Here is an 18,940-nt window from a genome sequence, read left to right on the forward strand (position 1 = left end):
GTTCCCTTGTGTCCCAAGGTCATAGCAGAAAATTAGTTCCAAACATATCTAGCGCGGCGCTAGTTGTTCTACTTCTCGCGGGCTTTTCATTGTAAGTTTGAAGCAGAAACATCGAGAATCTCGTTGTGCAAGAATTGTAGAATTTAGTTGAAATTTTAATAACTTTTTGAAAATGCTACTATTTCGTTAAAAATTCAACTACTTGGTTCAAGGTTTAACTACTTTGTTAAAAATTTAATTTTCTGCATGAAGAATCATCTTCTTTGGTAGTAAATGCAACTGTTTTCTTAAAAATTCGTCTCATTTTTTGTTCAAAATTATTTTTTGCAACTAAAAATTTAACTTTTCCATTTTTGTTTGAAAATTTATATTTTTAATTGATAATTCATGTATTTTGTTGAAAACTCGTTTTTTTTTTTAATAGAAAACTAATGTTCTTGGTTGAAAATTCACCCTTTTCTGTCTAAAAATGGAACACTTTGTTTGAAAATTAAAGTTTCTGTTGAGGATTCAACTATTTTGTTGAAAAATTGTCTTTTATTTTGATTGAATTTAAATGTTTTTCATTTCAAATAAAAATGTTTTATGGTTAAAGATTCAGCATTTTAGTTTGTTTAAAATTCGTTTTTCGTTAGAAAATGAATCTTCTTGTTTTAAAATTCATCTTTGTAGGTTAAAAATTCAACTATTTGATTAAAAATTTAATAATTTTGTTGAAACTTTTGATTAATTCTTTGAAAATGTAACTTTTTTGTTGATAAATTCTTCCTTTTGATTGGCAATTCATCTTTAACGGTAGACAAGTTATCTTTCTTTAGTTCAAAATGCTCTTTTTTACTTCAAAATTCAATTTTCTTCTACAATCTTTGTCTTTTTGGCGCGAAAATTAGTCTTTTGTGGAAGAAGTCATTTTTATTGGTTGGAAATGATCTTTTTTGTTGAAGATTCAACTGTCTTCGAAAAAATTCATCCTTTTGACATGAAAAATTAACTTTTTGGTTAAAAGTTCAGCTATTATTTGTTAAAAACTTGTCTCTTGCTTAAAAGTTAAAAACTGTTTGGTTATTAATGCAATGTATTCATCTTTTGGGGTTAATAAAGAAGTTTTTTTGAAATTTTGACCCAACAAATTGCTATTTTCATGAAAAAATTATTTAAATAAAAAAAATGTCACTCATTTTATATTTCAAAAAGGTTTTCCAAACTTTTTCTATGAATACTAATGGGACAATATGGATTAAAAGTGAAATATATCTTTAAATTAATTTTGAATTGGAATAAAAAATTAAATATGACCCTTTAAATTTATTTTTGAAAACATAGCAAATACAATATAGAAAGAATTTCCTAAACAATTTTTAATATTATTATAAATTTAAACTTTCCACCTGAGTGCTTAGCGAGTATATAAACTTCCACTTACAAATATAATGTAATTTTATAATGAATAAATAACATGGGTAATAATTTACTTAATTAGCAAAACCTTTGAATAGATACATTTTTAGAGGAAAATTTATTTTGTATGTTCTTTACTTATTATTAAATAACAGGTTTTAAAACATGATTTAAAAAACATTCCATCCATTACATTCAAAAGTGCAGTACTAAATAAACCAGGATGTCCAGCGACCATGAAAATCTTGAAAACCTAGAATAATTATTCTCCTTGATTTTTTTCACGAGAACCTCAATTTTTTTTTGTTTTTCATTTTAAAACAGTTATTTGATTAAGGTATTATACGGATGAATTCAGAAAAATAGCTATCCATGCGAAGTACAATTGAAGACACCCCAACTTCATGTCGATCAACTGAATGCGTGTGAGAGTGTCTAACCTATCGGACCTCTCTGTTCTTTCATACTTGCAGGGCTCTACTTCATGAACGAAATAATAAAAAATTCTGAAATTTTCACAGAATGTCTGTATTGCGTCCTTCTGACGTTTCTCAGTTTTCTTTTCTAACTAACCCAAACTTTAGTTGACGCTCTAATCAACCTACAGTCCTAATTTCAAAAAAATTCGCAGAAAACAATTTTATCCGTATAATACCTTAAACTGCGAAGAGGAGTTTAAATGTTTTAGTCTATTATGAAAGTAAAATCTTGTTCAGAAGAAATCTTGTTATTGAAATGTTTTTTTATTTATCAAGATATAGTTTATCCTTGCTTCATTGCAGAATAAATAAAGAGATTTCAAGGCACTTTTTGTAAACTGTATAAATTATTTGATAAATTACAATGAACAGACTTTAATATTGTCAATAATGTTAATAAGTTTTTTATTTCTTCTCCTCTGATGTGGATTTTTAAAGGATACCTTTTTTGTGATATTCAACTTACAAATTATAGAAATTATAAGTTAAAAACTTCTATGTTAATACACTAGATTTAAAAAAGTTACAAAAGATTTCTAAAATTTTAAAATATTTAAAGGAATTTTGAAAAGTTCTCAAAGATTTCAGGGATTTCAAAGATTTAAAAAAGGTGTGCACACCAGATTTTAAAGATTTTACAACAATTTCACAAAGATTTTTAAAACTTTCAAAAGATTTCAAAGATTTAAAAAAGGTTACAGTGCACGAAATTTCAAAGATTTAAAAATATTTGAAAACCTTGTAGAATATTTCAATGAATACAGAAGATTTTACAAAGATTTAAGAAAGAATTTACAAATATTTCAAAAGATTTTACAAACATTTCAAAGATTCAAAAGGCGTAATTTTTCCAATGATTTCTAAGATTTTACAAAGTTTCTACAACTTTAAAAAGATTTCAAAGATTTTAAATTGATACAAAAGATTTCAGAAAGATTTCATTAGGATTTAAAAGAATAACAGAATTTCAAAGGTTTCAAAAAGGGGTCAGTATACCAAATTTCTAAGATTTCAAAACATCTCAAAGATTTCAAACCATTTCAAAATTATTTAGAAGATTGTATAAGATTTCACGAAAATTTCAAGTATTTTAATGATTTCAAATTGTTACAAAAGACTACAGATATATTTCACAAAGATTGCATAAAAATGTCATAAAGATTTAAAAAGAATACAAGAATTTCAAAGATTTAAAAAAGGACAAAGTACAGCACATTTGCAAGTTTTCAAAACCTTTCAATGATTGGTAACCATTTCAAATTTTTCTAGAAGATTTCAAAATATTTCACGAAGATTTAAAAATTTTTAATGATTTCAAATTAATGCAAAAGAGGTCAAAGATTTCATAAAAATTTCATACAGATTTCAAATAGTTAAGTGATTTAAAACGAATTAACAAGATTTTAGAAAGATTTCACAAATATTTCGAAGAATGCATTAAGATTTCAAAAATTGCAAAAATTTTAAAAAGGAAACAGTACACCATATTAAACAATTTCAAAATCTTTCAAACCAATTTGAGAATATTTGAAAAGATTCCAAGCGAACACAAAGATTTGAAGGATTTCAAAGATTTTACAAAAAGGTTAAAAGATTTCATAGGAATTTCAAGATTTCACAAAGATTTGAAATTCGTCAAAAGATTTTACGTATTGAGAAAGAGTTCGCAAAGATTTCAACGACTTTACAAAGATTTCACAAAGGATAGCTTATGTTCACAAAAAATTAAGAATTGTTTATTTATTGTTTTGTTTTCTCTAGAAATTGTTGGCTAATAAAAAATGAAGTGGCTCATTTTTTTACTTGCATAACAAAGGTTATTTTATTATGTAATGTAAAAAAAGACACCTAGAAAAACTTGATTTCTTGACCTAGACCCCCGAAAAAGACCTTGAATTTGGACACTGTAAAAACTAAAAATTTAACTTTTATCTAACTTTTAATCTATCTTTATACTATTCAAAATTCTCTTCGGAGAATTGAAAGATCTATATGAATAATTTTTTCTTTTTAAATAAATTAATCAGTTAATTGTACTTTCTTAAGATATAATAATGATGAAAATTTATATCGATTTAAAAAAATATATACGGTATTATGAGATAATAGATAAAGTACTATTTATGAATAAATGTAAATCTAAAAATAGTGTATCTAATAACTTTTAATTTTTGCTGGAACTTTTTAAATAAAAATTATGATATTATCCAGGTAAATTTTGTATACTTCATATCAACTCATAATATATAAATAATTATAACTATATTATAATGAAATCCATTATTTTCTGTTGGTGCAATTTTAATGATTTAAATTCCTAGATCGTGCTACAGGTTATTTTTTGTCAGTATCCAAATTCCTAACGATTATGGAAAAGTTATAATTCTTTTAAGTTTTAATTAAATTAAGACTTAAATTTGCATAGACTTGTGATCATTAGCGACTAGAATAGTTAATGCCTAATTTGTGTATCCTGAGAGCCTTGGCGCGGAACTCGACGAAGATGGGAGGCATTTGCTGCCTCCAAGTATTTGTAATAAACCAAGGCCCATAGTAAGATAAACGAAATTCCAATTAAGATCCCCCAGCCTTCTTCTACCCGATAATGAGGATTTTCCAAAAGTTCATCTTTTTTCAAATTTTCATTCTCTTTAATCGCTTCTGTTATCTCAATTGTGACCTCTTCAGCATCCTTGTTTTCCGTTATTAAAGTCATCTTGGTTTTGTTTTCAACGAGAAAATGCCTTTATACTATATATTTCAATTCTTGAGCATCAGTCTGTAAAAACACAAATTGATATAAACGCTTGGATAAATTATGAAAATGAAACTTCAAAATTATTAAATGCCTAACTCTGATTTCACACAATTATTTTGCCAAGTATTAAATCGCAAATATCTTATAGAAATTTATGGAAAGTTTGTTTTACAGTAATATTTATAATACTCACAAAATTTCCAAGTAATTAAACAAATATTATTTTCTTAAATAATGTAAAAAATTAGGCCTGGAATGAATTGTACTGGAAAATATATTCTATTCAATTTCATTGGGTCTGTATCTGGAAAAATTTATAATTTAAATCATTCTTCAATCGTAAATTTTTAAATTATATTTTAATGAAATAAGATTTCGAATAATTGTTTATTTTAAAATGAATTTTGATTTATTTTTATGACAGTACAAATTTTGCAGGAATTTTACGAGACCGAGAAAACCGAGAAATGACAGTGAATTTATTTTTTGACCAGGAATTTGATAAGTTTTTAGAAGAAAAAATATGCCAAAGTTTAATAAAAATAAAAAATTTGTTGAATTGTTTCAATCATAATATCATTTAGTCTACAATGCTCAATCCGAAAAAATTAAAAATTAGAAGCGTTTAAAATCGGCAATTTCCGATTTAAAAAAATGTATGGTAGTCCAACTGAGAATATAAATTATAATGATAACTATATTCTATTGTAAAATAACTTCAAAATAATTATTTATTAATTTACGTTGATGAAGTAATTAATTAATTTATTAGTAATTAATTATTATATTAAAAATTATTAAATTTCATATAGGGTTACAATCTAAAATTTCAGAATTAAAATTTTTTTAATTAAGAAAAAGATCCATTGCTTAATATTTAGAAATATTTGACTGTTCATTTAAATTAATGAATTTTAGAACAAATATACAAAACTAAACGAAACAAAAAACTTTAAGTCTTACAATTATAATTGTTCTTTTTGAAAACTTTTAATTTGTCAGTAAAATTCTTGAATTTGGTTGTATAAATAAATGTTGAACACCTATTATTCCATACAAAAATCGAGTAAGTTGAAAAGATATTTCGAAGTTCAAAGAAGATTAAAATTTAATGTAAAATTTGAAATTATTTCAAATGATTTAAACGAAGTGTCTACGTATACCGACAAAATCCGGCTATTCATATCCAAATTACGGTGCAAACAGCCCAGAATGGTTTAATTTTTAAATAAAATTTAGAAGCTTTTTAAGGATTTCTAAACTATTTGAAATAAAAATAATTTAACTTCTAATTTGAGAGGTATTTTGTTTCTAAAAAAAAATTATGATTGCTTAGTTTTTAATGTTCCTAACTTAAAATTTCTTAAAATGATTTTTATTTTATTCTTTTATTAAAACGGCCACCCTACATTAAACTTAAAAGTTTCGAAATAAAAAATTTGAAAGGTTTTTATCTTGCATTTTTTGAGCCATTAATATTCCAATTAAATCAAGTTATAGACATGTATACTTTGATCTTATATTTCTACCTACCTTATGTTTCTCAATAATGATACGTTTTCTCAACGTAAAATTAACTTTTTCCTTATTTCTTGTGTCTATTTATGTTCAATTTTAATGAAACTTAACGAAATAATTTTGCTAAAGTAAAAATAAATACTTGGGTATGTTATTTTGCTGCGTATAAAGTCCAAATACTGTGAAAATCAAAATGAACCTTTGCACGAAAATTGGTGTAAACAGTATAAATATTAATGGTATGACCTATGATTGAATGACTGAAAAGCTTAGCTCACAGGGGGGGGGGGGCACCTATCTAAATTCTCGCATGATTATTGACGCTGCGAATTGCGACGAAATGCGGAGAATGTCGGATAAGCGAAACTACCCATTTCAAATTTGAAGTCAATTTTTTTTTTAAATCACGGTTTTCTTAAATATTATTACACAAACTTAAAAGGTTTTTATATAATGCTCGCTTTAATTTGAAAATTATTCACTTTGTAAGGTTTCCGTTACACAGTTTTAATTAAAAAACAGATTAAAAATGTTAGGCAAATTTATATTATCCTATTTTCATATCTTTTGTTCGATTTATATAAATTCGAAAACAACTGTATTTAAAGATTGTTTACTAATTTCTGAAATTGGAATGAATAGAGTGGTGAGGAAGAGTTTGCCTGATAAAATAAACCATGCATTATAAAAACTTAACCATTTTTAAACAAGTCGTAAGAAGCGATAGAAAAAATATGCCCGCAGTGCGGGCACATTCTCATTGCGCGCAGCGTGCGCGGCGCTTGCCGCTAAGTTTGAGCGTGCCTAGGCCGCGCGGGTACGGTCTCTCGCTTCGTGCTCGTTTTCGTGCGTTTAATACCTGCACTTTAATTACATTTTTTCAAGTATCATAAATATTATAACTTAAATCGAAAATTGTGATTTAAAGTTCTGAGGAATTACAGCCATAAATTGTAACTGAAATGTTTTTCGATTTGTTTTTAAAGAAGGTTCTCAATGCAACTACGGCTTTGACGATTACATTCTCCTCACGAGACCTGCGCTCTATACTTTGTGTCCATTTGAAAAACTTTATCAAGATAATTTGTAAATCTTGTTCAAATCTACTAAAAACAACATTTTAAACTTACGGATCTGTTAAAAACAAAAATGGCATATTTTTGAATATTATCCAACTTCTTGAACTTTTGTCTAATTAAGAAACTTTATGAGAATTGTTTCGAAATACAAATATTTCATAAATAGTATAAATTTAGATTGATATTTCTTAACCTATACAAAAAAATTTTGTGTTCCTTTTTTTTTAATTTTTCAAAATGTTGAAGAGCATATAACTTTTTTCAGTTTTATCGAATTTAAAAATGTCATTGTGATAATTTGCAAGTCTTTTTGACGCGTACCAGAAAATTTGTCAAAAATTTCTAAAACTCATAAAAAAATTGTATTCAAATGTTGAATTCAAATGTAAAATATATTTTTATATTTTTCTGAAAATTTTAAAAAATTTCAAAAGTATATAACTTTTCTAATTTTCATTGAAATGGAAAATTTTATATGGATAATTTGCAAGTCTTCTACCCATCTATAAGAAATGTTAACTACGATTTTTTTAAATACAGAAAAATAAAAATTATTTTGAAAATGCTCTAAATTTTTTAATTTTAGTTGGAAATATCTGCTTAACGAACTTAACCTTCATTTTGGGAACATTAAGAAGTGCATTAAAGGCTGACTCCATTGGGCAAATCCTTCTAATATTAGCGTGGCTACAACATTCAGGTAACTATGCAGACACCGATAAAATTGTTTGATTTTACCTGTCTGGAAAAGTGTCTGGGCAGTCTGGGTACAGGTCTGGATTTATCTAGACTGTCTAGCCTGGAAGAACTGATCTGGCTCAGGTCTGACGCCAGTCTGGCTCAGGTTTGACTTTATCTAAACCGTGTAGTCTGGAAGCTCTGTTCTGGCCCAGGTTTGGCACTGCTCAGCCTGCCAAGAACGAAAAAAGTCGTAAGTTCCATCAACAAATTTTTTTGACATACTTTAAAAATATTACAGAATGTCTAAAACGATGGAAAATTAGCAATTCAAAGTATAAGAACAAGTCTTTTTTTCTATCACCTTGACAGTCTGGCCCGGCCCAGGTCTGGCGCTGATCAGCGAGCCAATAGAAAAAAATCTTAAGTTCCTTCACCAAATTTTTTTTGGATGTATTTTGAAAAGGTTACAGGGTGTCTTAAATAATGGAGAATAGGAAATTCAACCTATGAAAAAACACCACTTTCTTTCTTATCATCTTGAAAGTTTGGTCTAGTCCAGGCCTGGCGCTGATCAGTGATCCAAGAAAAAAAATCGAAGTTCGATACAGTAAATTGTTTCTTACATTTCAAAAAGTTACAGAGCCTATAATGAAATTTTTTAAATTAAAAAAGTTTATAGTGGAATTTTTGTATCCAAGTCATTAAAATAACCAAGTGTTCCCAAGTAATTGTAATTCATTGCTTGGCCCTCGGCGTGCAGACATCTTGCCAGTTGACGTCACAACTGGAAGTATTCTGACAGTGCTTGGCTCCTAGTTCTCAGAAACTAGGAAATCATGTTTTACTTTTTGAGTGTAACCTCAAAGCGTCTCCTCTAAACATGGACGATATGATTCTCAACGATAAAACAGCAACTAGTGGCTGATGAGCCAAAAACCCTCCACTGACCAGCCTGTAACTAGCGGCTGACCAGCCCATGTCTAGCGGCTGTCCAGACGGTCTGGCCTGGGGCTAGACAGAAAAAACGTTACACTTTTGGCCAGACCCAGGCCAGAACATCTGGTCAGCGCCAGGGCTGTAAACCTGGAGGTCTGGTCTGGGCCAGGCCAGCGCCAAAACATTTTTCCAGACGGGTAAAAAGCAGAAATCGAAAATTGAGACGATTACATTACATTCTCATGAATGAGAATGTACAAATTCAATTACAGAAAATATTGCTTAAATAATTATTTTTCGTAAGTTTTAATCTTGTTTCACAAAAAATAAGGTTTTCTCTTTTATAAGAAATGACTGATAATAATATTTCAATGCATAAAGTCATAGAAAAGTTTGTTTCCAGAGATCTGATTTTAGACACAACTACCTTAGTCGGTGATCTGGGACAATTTTATAACATATTTAAGGTTTATTATGGCTCTAAAAATTAATCCAAAGAATAAGAAACATATTTTTCATACAGATTTTATTTCTTATGGTTGTTGGCCATGTCATCTTACAGAGATAAGAATTAATAATTTTTTCATTGATAAAATGCGTACGTCCTAATAAGTAAAAAAGTTCTTGCATATACTTGTTATTCATCATGGAGTCATAAAAACAATAACGGTCCACATCACAAATATCAACAACGCGACTACCATTACATCGCAAAGACTTAGTGGCGAATGTTCGTTTGCACAGCAAAAGGCTCCAGGGATTTTTACATGCTGACACCTACGATTGGTTGTATTTGGTTCATATTGAGAAACAGAACCATGTAGAGATTCTGCCCTTGATTTGTCTTTTTGATTCTCCATTTCCATTCTTATACTCCTGTCCATGGTTTCATTGATTCCCGTCATTTTGGTTTATAAAGAAAAGAGAAATAATGTTCAGCAGTCTACAAATTTCAGGTGGCCAATCTGTAAAATAAAAAAAAAAAGAGTTTCAATCATCTTATTGGTAATTGTCCAAAAAGTTGGAATGAGATTTTCAAATATAAAAACTCTTTGGAATCGCCTCACAGTGTGTCAAAAAATACCTTTTTTGGACAAAAATCAACCGGATGTGTTTTTTTTTAGAAATGCCCGTAAGGTTTGCAGGTATAATGAGTAACTGCAGGCATTTTATTTCAACTCAAAAGAAATTTGTTATTTGAAAACAAATTTAGAACTTTTTTCTGCTAAACTTTTGCGTGATACCATTTTTGCTAGGACTTTCAAATTCATTAAAGAAGTTAATAAATTAATGTAATAACTAACAAAAAATAATTTTCAGTTGGTAAGAGTAACAACAAAAATGGTTAATAATGTTATAACAAATTAATTAACAAGTCATTTTTTCGTGATTCAAAATCATAACTAATTTTAACCCTTAGCTTTTGTATAAAGTATCACAGCTTATGATTTTCGCTTACAATAAGCTAAGAATAAAACATTATTTCCAACTATTTAAATCATTTTTTCAAACAAATTCACATTTTTACAATTTTTTAATGAAAAGGCTTGATTTTTTTTGCGGAATCGACTTAAAATGTTTCGCCCAACACTCCTTGCGGTCATGTTTTTCATAATGACCAAAAATTGATAATACTTGTAACAATTTTGATAAACAAATGCACATTTTAGCCATTTTTTAATTAACAGGACACCTTGCTGTCATATTTTTCATAGTGATTAAAAAATGTAACTTTTTTAAGCAATCTTCATAAACAAATGCACATTGTAACCATTTTTTTATGAATAGGATGGATTTTTTTCTGAATAAACTTGAAATGTCTTGCCAAAGACACTTTGCTATCATATTATTGATATTGACCAAAAAATTTTCATTTCTTAAACAATCTTTATAAACAAATGCACATTTTAACCGTTTTTTCATGAAGGGGATTGATTTTTTTGCGGAATAAACTTCAAAATGTTTTGGCAAACACGCCTTGCTATCATATTTTTCATATTGACCAAAAAATTCTAATTTTTGAAACAATTTTTATAAACAAATGCACAATTTAACCATTTTTTCATGAATAAGAATGATTTTTTTTGCGGAATCAACTTGAAATGTCTTGCCAAAGACACCTTGTGGTCATAGTTTTCATAGTGAACAAAAAGTCTTCATTATTAAACAAGTTTTATAAATAAATGTACATTTTGTCCATTATTTAATTAATAGGATTGATTTTTTTCGGAATTAATTCGAAATTTCATGCAAAAGACTCTTTGTTATCATATTTTTAATAGATATAGAAACTGATAATTATTTAAACAATTGCATTAGACAAATGCACATTTTGATCATTTTTCATGAATAGGTTTGATTTTTTCGGATTGTCAAATTCGTATGGTAAAAATACTTTTTAATTCAAACGTTTTCATCATCCTTAATCCTAATAAGCATTTCTTGAACGCTATTTTTTTGAGGCTAATTAGATACTCTATCAAAAAATGTATAGAATACTTTTATTTCAGACACGTCCAAACTTTATAAACAATTTATTCGGCTAATAAAAGTCATTTTTTTAAACTTTTTAAATACTTGTTATAAATGAAAATATTCACGTAAATAATTTTGGTTCATTTTTTGCATGACTCCTGATCTTTGTGGTATCATAATATTTTGATTGGAATTAGTTCCATGTTGTGGTATTTGCAATGTCTTCTACTATATCTCCAAGAAGAGAGGCTATACGATTCTTTGTATTAACGCAATGTGGAAATGCTATTGTTTAACTGATATTAGTAACAATATGAAATACATTATTCCGAAAACTTTTTGCGTGATCCAAAAAAGACTGAAAACAAAATATGTGTGCCTCATTACATGGAATTTTAGCTAAATATGATAAGTTGTTAACATGTTTTTATCAAATCCCACAAATATTGCAGCGAGAAGATGCTTTCCATCTTTAAGAATGTTACACACCTTGCCATCAATCATCGTACACTTCAAGTCAAACTTGATATCAAAACTCATTTCACTGAAATCAATGGAATAGGCACGAAATTTTTCCAGCAGCTTTATGTGATAGGTGTATTCTTTCTTCACAAGGGAATCAGTTTCTTTAAGGAAATTAAATTTAATGGCCCTAAAGAAATTGACAGGTGAAGGAGTTTTCTTTGTCCAAATAATCTCGTCCTTTTCAGGGTTACATGATCTGGTAAGTCCGATTGAGGAACATCCCTGTGGTGCATATCAGGTCACTATAAAAGTTATGAGAGCAAGGAATCTTTTGCAAGAAACTTCGAATAAATTCTAACAACAAAAAATCAATTCTGTTCATGAAAAAATGGTTAGAATATGAATTTATTTATAAAGACTGTTTAAGTAATTGGAAATTATGAGTTATTCTTTGTTCTATGCGCACATTATAATCTGTGATATTTTATATAAAAAGCTATGGATTAAAATTAGGTAATCATTGCGAATCACGAAATAATGACTTTTGTTAATTATTTTGTTTATAACAATATTAACTTTTTTTGATCCTTTTAGCGACGGAAAAATATTTTTAGTTAGTTATTGCATTAATTTATTACCTTTTTGTAATGAATTTGAAAGCCTTAGAAGAAATGGTATCACGCAAAAGTTTAGCAGCCATAAGTTTTAAATTTGTTGTTAAATAACAAATTTATGTTGAGTCAAAATAGTATGTCTGCAGTTACTCGTTATACCTGGAAGCCATACGGTCATTTCTAAAAACACCCACGTCAGTATCCGTTAATAATTGCACTTTCGGTCGATTTTTGTCCACAAATGGCTAACCTGAGAGGGTATGCAAATATAAAATTAAGAGATTTAGTAATAGATGAATTTTTTATGGATATAAATTTTACACATTGCTTAATGTCACGGGACAGCCCATGCGACTATGATAAAACTAAAAATGTTAAAAATCTTTTTAAAACATATGCAGAACAGATAAAAATATTTTAAAATATGGGAAAAGTGGTTATTTTTCACGATTTATTTGATTGTGACTGTATCGTTTCAAAACATCTTTTCACTTTATAGTATTATATAAATAAATATGGAGGGTTGCCGAACATTTTGTCAAAATAACTGTTATTTGAAATCAATGTTGCAGAACGTTTTTTAACCATACTTAAATGTTCGAAAGTATAAAATTAGCAATTTTAGCCCGAATTATAAATAATTATTTTCAAAATATACATTCTGAAATAGCAATGCAGCGGGTCTTCCTGAGTTTTATCTTTTCCAGCTCAATATAATATATTCTATAATATGTCAATCTCAATCATTTAGAAAATTTCGTTGACATTTTTCAGCATTTTTTTTTGTTTTGAATTTGTAGTTTGGGACACATACGTTACAAGATATTTTGCGTGCTTTTTTCTTTCTAATTTCTAAACGAAGTCTAAATTTTTTTAATTTTACCTAATTTTGTCAGGAAATTCTCGATTAAATGAAGTTTATGTTACTTTTATTATTTTGTTGGGAAATTTAACATTTTTGTTAAAAAGTCACTTTTCAAAAATTATGTATGAATGTTATTACTAACAGTGTTTAAAATAAATTTAGAAACAAACCTTATTTTAACTTTTAGGTAAAATTTAATATTCAGAGGAAAATTGAAAAATTACTGAACCTTAAATGACAAAGAATAGCACATTTAAGTGCATAATAAAACTGACAAAACCGTAAGACTTGCTACTGTAAAATTTTATTATTTAATCAAAGCCAAGCATATTCAGTAGAATAAAAATTTTTGTTTGACATGTGCAAGAGTGTAACCAAAAGTGTAATAATTGACAGTTCCAGTACAAAATATTTAAATTTTTAATAAAAAACAGTTTAATTAAACGAAAAAAGAAGATTTTTAAACAAATTTTTTAATCCTTAACCAAAACAGACTAATTTTGAAACCAAAAGGAATTTTGTACAAAAAAATTGAATGTACAACCCAGAAGTGTGCACTTTCTACCAAAATAATTTAATTTTCAACCTAAAAAAGACAAGAAGTGTATTTGAAACTAAAAAAGCTTTATTAAAACGAAAAAAAAACAATTGAATATTTACATTGTCAGTAAAAAAATCATCAAGAAAAGAATTCATTTTCAAAAAAATAGTTCCCTTTTTAAACAAAGAAATTATTTTTAAACACGCAACCAAGAAAATTAAACGTATGTCCAAAAAGCTAAAATTTCATCACAAAATGAAATACTTATACATATTTGCAGTCAAAATAATTAGTTTTCAATTTAAAAAACTATTTTCAATTAAGGAAATAAATTTTAAACCAAAAAAAATAATAATTTATACAAAAGCACACGAATCTTCAACCAAATTTTAAAAGGAATTTTTAAACTAATATTTAAATTTCCAACCAAAGAAATGTATTTTCAATCACAAAGGTGTATTAGTCACCAAGAAGATCAATATTCTATCAGAAAACATTAAATATTCAACAAAATGAGAAATTTGCAACCCTGAACGATTTCCCAGTAATAATATTGAAAAAAATCCCATTCAAAATGTTGAATTTTCAAGCCAAAAGGCGAATTTACAAAAACTTGAATTTCCAACATCAAAAAAATGCATTTCGTACCACATTTATTTAATTTTCAACACAAAAAAGACAAGAGTGAATTTTTAATCAAGATGATTAAATTCCTGTCCAAAAACATGAATTTTTAACAAAATAAATTAATATTCAACTTAATAGTTAAATTTTCAACCATAAAGATTAATTTACTGTCAAAAAGCTGAATTGAGCACAAAATAACTGAATTTGAGCAAAAAAAGTTTTTCAGCCAATATTCATTAAATAGCGACAATATTGAAAATGTAATCAAATAAATGTATTGGAAAAAAATCCTGGAGCCAATTAAGAATAATTGTCAGGTAAATTCCAGATGTTTCAGTTTTTGTTTCTAAGATGTATTCATGTTTTGAAAAAAAAAAATTTTTAATAGAATTAGCAAAAAGTAACTGATTGTGGTAAGATTTTGGCTTACAACATTATTATTTAAGCGTAAATAATACAATGAAAATATTGAACAATGTTTATTTTTCATTTATTTTAAAAATACCATTTTTACTGTTATTTAACATTAAAATTGTTTGATTAAATAAAATGTTACATTATAAATCTTGAATTTGTCTCAGTTTCATCATGCACATAAATGTGACATTTTTCTTACTCCAGAACGTTACAAATAAAATACTGATATGAAAATAAACAAAATGTTAGAAAATTAATCGACTCTTTTCTAAAAAGATGGCAATTAGTGCACTCGTAGCGCGCACCATATTCTAGTACTTCTAAAATCAATTAACGTTAGCTGGTATAATTTGAACATAAAATAATCCAATAAAAAGCAAGAGGATGAAAATATTACGTTAATAATACGTATAACTCAGAATTCCGAGATAAACGTATTGTGAACGTATTTATACGTACTATATAACTTTAATTTTAGAACAGCACTTTTGGATTTTCTGAAAAACTTCGGTTATTTTGATTTTTTTAGAAATTTTCTTTAGAAGAAAACAAATATTTCAAAAATTTTGAAAATAAAACAAGATTTAATTTAATCATATAGCCCAAAATTCTCAATTTCCCTCAAAATCACAGTAAAATTCTAGTTGCTTATTGAACAAAACAAAAATTATTGAAACAGTTTGATCAAATTAAAGAGTTTTGGTTTCTTCAGATCTTTAGTATTTTCTGAATAAAATTTGAACAGGGAAAAAAATTGTAAACGACTTTTATGTAAATTAAAAATAAATATGCGGTTTGTAAAATTTTGAATCCATCTAATCATGAACTTAATCATTTCATTCGGTCACCATACACCCCCTACCGATTCCGACAAATTTCGTTTAATATTCTTTTTATTTCCAATTGGAGCTATCGAAATAGCATTTACTAACTGACTTTCTTATATTTCAGACAACTCAACCAGTAAATGTTCCGATTAAAAAACTGACGAAATAATTCAACGAGATTTAGCTGAATTGGTGGTGGCCGGTTGAATTGATTAAAATTCGCGTGAATCGGCATGCTTAACTTCCCCGATTTAAACAATTTCCCTTTAATCGATTCCACCTTCCTACTGGGTACTCTGAATGATTGTCTTGTTCCTCTTGATAATAAATCTTTATTCTTTTTTTTTTTAGATATAATCTTTTCGTATTTCTAATGTTAGTTAAAGAATAGGAAAATCAAAACTATTTTAAACCAATATTATAATATATTCTCAGACATACTATTTAAAATTTTTCTGTAAAATTAAAATCTTTCCTTTCTGGACGGTACGTGACAGCAATCTCACAGTTTCAGGATTTTCCGGACTATGACCTATTGGGTTTTTCTTGCAATAATAATAATTTTAAATTAAATTTTTGCTTACCTCGTGTCCAATGCTGTCACTTATTTTGAATGAAGGTGCATTATTTTTCCAAAACTAACTTTTTTTCTATAATAACTTGATAAATGGTCGATAATAAAAACTAAACACAAAGAAAAGCTTCCTACAGCTGGTCGCGTCGCTTCTCAGCATACCACCATGAATGTTCGGCCTTGATTGTACGGAAACTTGCTATGATTTGGGGCCCTAAGGGTCTTAAAGGCTCACCAAGGGAAATGAGAGGGAAGCTTAATGTGGGAGGATTCAAATTTCACTTCAAGTGAGCACAAGACTTTACAATTATTTATTTTGATCTTTAGAAATTACATTTTTAACTAATAACTTAATTGTGATTAATTTAATAATATTCGCTCCAGTAAATAATTATATTAATTATTATTTGAATTTCTATCAATAATCAAAATAAGCATTTTCTCCGATCTTATTTTTCATCAGTTATTATACAGTATTAGTGTCATTTGCTGCTTAATTAAAATAATTGTATACCTAACTATAATAATTATATAAATGCTGTCGGATCTTATTATTCACATAAAATTATAAAATTATTTTTATTTTGGAATTTGATTTTTAAAAAGCAAAGGTGCAGAACAATGTAGCATTTATGTGCGTTAAAGAATTAAGTATAGGGTGCGGGTCAGGAAAAGTAAGAAATTAAAAAAAAATCTTACAAAAGCCAGGAAACTTTTATAAGAAGCACTTCACATTACAAGTAACTGTTAAGAATAATAAATAATAAATTTTACAAATGATAAACAATAAAAATAATAAATTTTACTTTCTATGGAAGATTTTATGTCAAAAATGCAATTTCTTTTTTTACAGTTGCTTCCTCCTGGCGATTAAGTTTTAGTTAAAAATTCGGTGAGTATAGAAAAAATATTTTCGATGAGCACAGTTCATCGAAATTCTGTACTCATAGCACAAATATTTTCAGGTTCTCTAGACCCTGGGGAAAAATGTATTGGTTGAAAATTAGACAGTTTGGTTGAAAATATACATTTTTTTTGGCTTGTAAATTTAAATATTTTATTAGGCAATTCTTTTTTCATTAAAAATTCACGTTTTTAGTGCAGAAAATTCTACTGAAATCTTTTTTGGTTGAAAATTTAATTATTAGTTTATAAAATTCGTATTTTTAGGTAAAAAGTTAATCTGTTTAAGTATAGAAATTTAATCTTTTTTGCAAAAAAGTGCAAGTATATATGCTTGAAAATTAACATTCTTTGTTAGAGGATTCAACTATTTAGTTAAAAAATCGTATTTTTTGGTTCAATTCAACTGTTTTTTATGTAAAACTAAAACATTTTTTGGTTGAATTATCAAACATGACATTATTCTTTGAAAATTCATTTTTTTGGTTGAAAATTAATTTGTTAAACTGAAAATTTAACTATTTCAGTTTAAGATTAATAATTTTAGTTGAAAATGCATCCCACTGATAAAAAAAAGTTGAACTAATCTGTTAAAAGTTAATTTTTTGATGAAGGGTTCATCTCTTTGGTTGAAAACATAACTATTTTGTTAAAATTCGTAGTTTCATGGTTTAAAATTAATTTCTTAACTGAAGATGTAACATTTCCATTTTTTATTAAAATTTTTTTTTTATTTGTTACAAATTCGTCTTTTTGGTAAAAAACTAATTTCCTTGGTTTGAAATTCCCTACTTTTTGTTTGTTAAAAGTGCAACTGTTATTTAAAAATTTACTTTTATGTTGAAAATTCATATTTTCGGGTGAAAAAATCAACTGATTTACATGTAAATTCGGCTCTTGACTTCGAAATTCAATAATTTGGATGAAGTTTCTTTTTACTAACTAAATAATCTTCTTTGTTGAAAATTCATGTTTCTGGTTTTAAAAATCATCTTTTTGGTAGAATTTTCTTCCCTTTTATTAAAAATTTAACTATTCTGTTGATAATTCATATTTTAAAATTTAAAGAACTTGTTAAAAATTTTTATGTATTTTGTTAAAAATTAGTCTTTTTAACAGAAAATTAATTATCTTGGTTGAAAATTCTTTTTCTTGTTTTTAAAATTCATCTCTTTAGGTAGAAATTTTATATTTTTCTCTTGAAATATCGATTGTATTACCTTTTCTGTTAAGAATTCATAGTTGTTGGTTGAAAATGCAACCCGTTTGTTAAAAAGTCAACGTTGTGGGTTAAAAATTTAATTTTTTTTTTTTAAACAAATTCATCCTTTTTGCTTGAAAATTTAAGTTTTTGGTTGAAAGTGCAACTGTTTTTGTCAAAACTTAATTTCTCCCTAATATATATTCGACCATTTGGTTCAAAATTCATCTTTCTTGGTTGATAAATTAAACCACTTGTTTAAAACTTCAACTATTTTTTTGAAGACTCTGTTCATATTTTTAAAATTCCTTGAAAATTCATCTTTTTCGGTTTACAATTCCTTCTCTTTTTCAAGTAAAAATTTAACTCAATTCATCTTTTTTATTAAAAGTCTACCTTTTATGTTAAAAATATATATTGTTAACTAAGAATTAAACCTTCGTAAAGTTGAACTACTTTTTTATTTATTTTTTACATTCTCATCAGAGAAAGTATTAAATTTGTTTAAAATGTGACCCCTCCCCTCCAGTTTTTGTCAAATGCCGACGTTTTGAGACCCTGTGAATCCGAAAAGCCGGCTTT

General features: G+C 27.1%; 2 long non-coding RNA genes across 2 annotated transcripts; both read right to left on the reverse strand.

The window, feature by feature from the left end:
- Positions 1-4,160: 4,160 nt before the first annotated feature.
- On the reverse strand, positions 4,161-6,402 carry LOC117179980. The gene is made up of 2 exons (XR_004467977.1): positions 6,169-6,402; positions 4,161-4,656 (listed from the first exon to the last, which is right to left on the reverse strand). It is a non-coding gene; the product is annotated as an uncharacterized LOC117179980 (long non-coding RNA).
- Positions 6,403-9,360: 2,958 nt separating this feature from the next.
- LOC117179854 lies at positions 9,361-16,463 on the reverse strand. Its single transcript, XR_004467961.1, has 2 exons — positions 16,265-16,463; positions 9,361-9,814 (listed from the first exon to the last, which is right to left on the reverse strand). It is a non-coding gene; the product is annotated as an uncharacterized LOC117179854 (long non-coding RNA).
- Between the last annotated feature and the right edge of the window lie 2,477 nt (positions 16,464-18,940).

This window comes from Belonocnema kinseyi, chromosome 9 (assembly GCF_010883055.1).
Source record: "Belonocnema kinseyi isolate 2016_QV_RU_SX_M_011 chromosome 9, B_treatae_v1, whole genome shotgun sequence".
Classification (NCBI taxonomy): domain Eukaryota; kingdom Metazoa; phylum Arthropoda; class Insecta; order Hymenoptera; family Cynipidae; genus Belonocnema; species Belonocnema kinseyi.